The sequence below is a fragment of the Echinops telfairi genome, unplaced genomic scaffold, assembly GCF_000313985.2.
Source record: "Echinops telfairi isolate 266 unplaced genomic scaffold, ASM31398v2 ScPeMD7_41;HRSCAF=154, whole genome shotgun sequence".
Taxonomy (NCBI): Eukaryota; Metazoa; Chordata; class Mammalia; order Afrosoricida; family Tenrecidae; genus Echinops; species Echinops telfairi.
Window position 1 is genome coordinate 899,169 of NW_022103939.1, and position 5,571 is coordinate 904,739.

A 5,571-nucleotide genomic window follows, 5' to 3' on the forward strand; every position below is an offset into this window, starting at 1 on the left:
GCACAGACATATTTTTTTTTTAACTTTATGGCTCACACTTACCCTTTGTCACTTGATCCTGTTTGGTCTTCTATTATTGATTTTGATTGTTCTTACATTATTGGAAAATATGTTCAAATAATTTAATCAGAATTGCTGGAAGAAGGTGTATTCTCTCTTCTGTCTAGGATGGGTTTCCTCTCCACGTATTCTAGCAAACAGGGTTAATTCTGTTATAATTCCAAATATAAGTGTCTGAAAAGTCAATGTGTTATGCAAAACCACACGAGGAAACAGTGAGGTTAATGGAAAATGCAATTATGGGTACAGACCCCAGGAAGTTCCTTGTCAACACACAAAAAGATCAAAAACAGCAGAAAGTTTTGTACCTTTCCCATAGTTAAGACAACCACAATTATATTATCGCACATTGATCTACTCTTGACTCTTTTCAGCATTGCTGGGATTCAGGTTGGAAAGAGCTTGCAGTGAGTGCAGTCTATCATGTTGTTTCAGAGACCTTTGGAATTTATTTACTATTTGGAATTTGCCATAATTTTCTCTATGGCTTGAAAATGTTGCCTCATAAATTGAAATGAATAGATATTGTCAACTTTTATGGAAAGCTAGTTGACTGTTTATCCATTCAACACCAGCTTTCCAAAACATTCCTCTATCACATAGTCTGGGAAGCTAAAATATTCTGAGTCTTTCTTGTGGTTGTAGATGGACATCTGATTTATGTTCAACCAATCAGATGGATGTGAGTAAAAGAATGTTGATACTGTTTTTCTCATCCCTTTCTTAATCTTGTTTGCAGTATGAAACTGAGCATGGAGTGTTATGAGCTAGAGTTTAGCATCACACCCATTGTATCAAGTCAGTTCTGAGACCCTATATGGGGTTTCTGAGGCTATAATTCATTTTTATTAATCATTTTATTGGGGGCTCTTACTGCTCTGATAACAATCCGTACATCAATTGTATTAAGCCCATTTCTACATATGTTGCCATCCTCATTTCCAAAACATTTTCTTTCTGTTTGAGTCCTTGGTATCAGATCCTCTTTTTTCCCTCACCCCTTAAACTCCCCCTCGTGAACCCTTGAAAAAGTATAAATTATCATTTTCATATCTTACACAGTCCTCTATCTTCCTTCACCCACATTTCTGTTGTTCATCCCCCCGAGGGGGTGGGTTATATGTCAATCACTGTAGTCGGTTCCCCTTTTCCCCTCTTCTCCTTCCCCCTTCCTCCTACTCTCATGCTATCCCTACTTCCAAAGCATTTCCTCTCTTGTGCAGTGGGAAAACTACTGACCTTGATGATAGTAGTCCAACACTTCACTGTGCCACCAGGGTACATACAAAATAGAAAAATACTGGAACCTTGTTGGTGGATGACACAATTGAGCAACCTTAACAACTGTGAGGAGTTTCTGGTTGCTGCAAATGGTTAAGTGCTGGATTAGTGGCTGAAAGTTTGGTAGTTCCAACACATTGACACATAGTCAATGATTTAACATGGCCTATGTAGCCATAATCCCTAATATGATATTTTACAAATTCTAGCCTCTGTGCCTAAAGTATTAATCACAGTTTGGAAGGAGTTCTCTGCTATGCTAATGGGTAGGATTAATGTGGGCTGTATTCGGAGTCTCCACTTTAGTGTAAAAATGCAGTCACCACCCTCTGTTTCCTTGAGTGTATGATCTGCCGAAAGATAAAAACCACATCTCCATCAAAGTCTCTGTGTATAAGAACCATTTCAAAAGTGAAGAGAGTATTCATGGGAACATGAAGGAAAGCAGACCAACGTGTGGAGCACATTTGAGATTGCTGTCTGAAGTAGCAGAGGCCAAGAACAAAGGTACTAGAAGTGGTTGCTCAGAATAAGCCCTGAATAAGGGCAAAGGAGCTAGGCGGGGACCAGAGACTCAGGCAAGGTAACCATGAGATATAACAGAGGAGTAGTTCTGAGACTGTGAAACTGTGAAGCAGAGCAGTCTTAGGGTTTCTGGGCCCAAAGGACAGGGCAAGGGACCAAGTGACTGAGATGCCAATGATCAGAAAGAGATTTGGGTGCAGGGAGAGGTGAGGTGCTGTTGTGAGTCAATGATTTTCCTTACTTGTTATCTTTCCATATGCTGTCAGGTATTGTGGAGTTGGTTCATTTCCTTATCCTTTTCCATTCTCACAATTGTTATGTTTGAGCCCATTGTAGCAGTCGCAGTGTACACCTTGTTGAGGGTCTTTCTCATTTTCACTTCCCCTCTGCTCTATCAAACTTAATGTCCTTTTCCAGGCTCTGGCCTTTCCTGGTAACATACCCAAAGTACTTAAGATGAAGTCTCACCATTCTTGCTTCCAAGATGCATGCTGGCTGTACTTCTTCCAAGACAGGGTTGTACTTTTAATATTCTTGCCAAAAATCATAATTCAGATGCATCAATTCTTCTTTAGTCTTCCTTATTCAATGCCCAACTTTTACATGGCTTGGGTCAGGTCCACATGAGTCCTCAAAGTAACATCCTTGTTTTCCATCACTTTAAAGAGGTCTCATGCAGCAGATTTAGTGTGTGATTTGATCTCTTGACTGCTGCTTCCATGAGGATTGATTATGGTTCCAAACAAGATGAAACCCTTGACAACTTCATCTTTTCTCCAGTTATTTTGATGTTACCTTTTGGACCAATTGTGACGATTTGGGTTTTCTTTACATTGAATGATAATCAAATTGAAGGGTATAATCTTTAATCCTCATTTGTTAATGCTCTTAGTCCTCCTGGCTTTCAGCAAGCAAGGTCGTGTCTTCACATATAAAAGGTTGTTAATGAGCCTTTAATCACACTTCTGTTTATGGGCCAGGCTGGAACAATAAACTATCACACCTTCTTCCAATCCTGATGCTGTGTCCTTCTCCATTGTCCAGCTTCTCTAATTATTTGATCAGCCTTTGATTAAGTATGATGAAAGGATACAACCCTGATGCACATCTTTCTTCATATTAAACATACAGTATTCCCTTGTTTTATGTCTCCCTTGTTCATATGATTACCTATTGATTCCTTTATAGGTTCTGGATGAGCACGCTTGAATGTACTGGAATTCATTCTACTCAAACTGTTACTCTAATAACAATTTGTTATTACCCTCACATACCCCATAAGTCCCTTTCATCATGAGTATTGACTGTGAGTTCTGTGAAGCCATTGCAGGGAATTATCCAACCCAACAGGAAAGTAGACTGTCATGAGAGGAGCAGTTGGTGCCATACTAGGTAATGGAGGATGGAGGCATGTCTGACCTCTGCTTTTTGGTGAAAGGGAAGCCCGAGGAGGTCAGATAAGCTACTGAGTGCTACTCAGTGCCATAGAGGGAGATAACCTTGGAAGAGGATGTGAATATTTCTTTTTCTTTTGTGAACAGTCACTATTGTGTAGGGACAAAGATCCCTTTGTGGGTAAATTGGTATAAAGACTAACAGTATAAACCATTAATAGCATTATAGGATGAATCCTCAAGAGGACAAGGTCTCCCTTTATTTGAGGGTTTGTAGATTTAATGGGGTCCCCATGTGCCAAACAGAGACTTGATATCAACTAACAACAACTCTATCTTACCTCATTCTTGTGTTCTTGTCCCTCCCCCCTTTTTTTTCTGGCTTGGGATAAATGCACTTCAGTTAGATTAGGCCAGTATTATCTTGTGTTTCTTATAGACACATTCCTAATTGATGGAAACTTTGCTTAATAATGCAACTTTAAGAAATCACATCTCCCCCCTTCCCTGATGTTTTCTCTCATAAGAAGTCTCATTCATTGTCATAATATTTTTAGCTTTCCTCAGTCCATTTTCACTATTTCTTCAAAGGAGAGTATATTTTGATAGTATTCATGAATTTAAGAAGAAATATGAATATGGAACAGGGCAGTCCTTTTCCTGTGTCTCGGCAGCATGACTCTTAGTCATGTGCTCATCCTAGTTGTAAAGGTTCTATGTTTGTAAGGGATCTAAAATTCTTTAGCAAATTCTTGGAACCAACAACCTTTATCATAGAAAAGGATTTTAGGTTATGGGTTGTGTTAAATTGAACTTGAATAATATATATATGCATTGTATTCTGAAATAATATAAGCTGAAATAACTGAAGGAAAGATCCAAGCCTTGAGCTGCAATTCTGAAAGATTCTATGGACAAAATTTTCTTTCTTTTCCGCTGGAATTTTGAATACTGTAGAAAGCATCATGACGGGGATCTGAGTCTTCAAGTTTCCACTTAAAGAAACTTTCAACCTACTTTGGTGAGTGGTGAGTGGAGCCTTCAAACTTGTGAGTGGCATCTAAGACACCACTAAAGGTCTCTTTAACTAGGACAGAGAAGAGCCAGTAAAAGCAAAGATTCAAGGAAACTATTGATCAAAAGGATGAATGGAACTTGTGAAATGTAGCTTCCAGCAGCTTTCAATCCCTGAAAATGTTGGAGATTAGTGTCCACTCAGAGGCAACGTGGAAGAAAGACCTGCTAATGAATTTCCAAAAGACCTAGTCATTGAAAACTACAGAAACATTGTTGTACCCTTGCACATGTGGCATCACCGTGAGCTGAATTTTAGTGAACTCGACTTGTTTAATCTTTTAGTTTAACTTGTTCCAGCAACTTAGTGCCAGCAACATATGGAGAACTAGCCAGGAATATCCTCCCCATCTATTAGTGCACCATGTTTTCAGTTGTCAGTGATGCTTTTTTTGTATATGTGGAATCACTGCTCAAAATAGGTAAAGCACATGTGTCAAACAAGCTATGGATTATCTTTCCCACAATGTAAATGAAATCCTTTCTTGACAAACCATCTGTGAAAGTGATGGTAACTGAATTCCTTTACTTTCATGGCCTTCTGTGCTTAGACACTAATTTCTCAGTTTATTGACACAAGGTAGGATTTTCTTGTACACATCTACAGAATGTCACGATCATATGTCTGGAGGTTTCCCCACATTACCAGAAAATCTTCCAGCAGCCAAAATTGCACCTGTGATAATCTGTATTTTGACATGGAAATAATAAAAACAGTTTCCCAACATTCCATTATTACTTTTTCCAAATACATATAATTAATCTTATGTTACCCTTTAGAGTGTTTTGACTTCCTTTTATTTCAGTGAATCATAAAACTCATTAAGGTATGTAATTTATTGGATAAATTCAAGTTGAATTAATTACTAAAGAGACAGTGGTTGGGATATTCTTCTTAGGACTGTAATGCAAGTTAACTCAAGAATAGGTAAAGGATTTATTTTCCATGCTGAACCTGCAGAAAGTTTAAGTGAAATAATTTGATCACTAGAAGACAAATCTTGTATGAAACAACTATTATGAAAAATCAGGAAAGGAATTTTTTGCAGAAAGAACCATGAGTTACCATAGTTGGGAGAAAAGGGGAATTTAAATAATTAACTTAAGGCTAGACACATATTAACTCATGTGAGGGGGAGAGATAAGAAATAAGGAAGAAATGGGTAGCGGGGCCACGGCGCGCTAACCCACCCAAGGGGAGGGTATTGTTTATATCTCCACAGGAAAAGAGGGACCA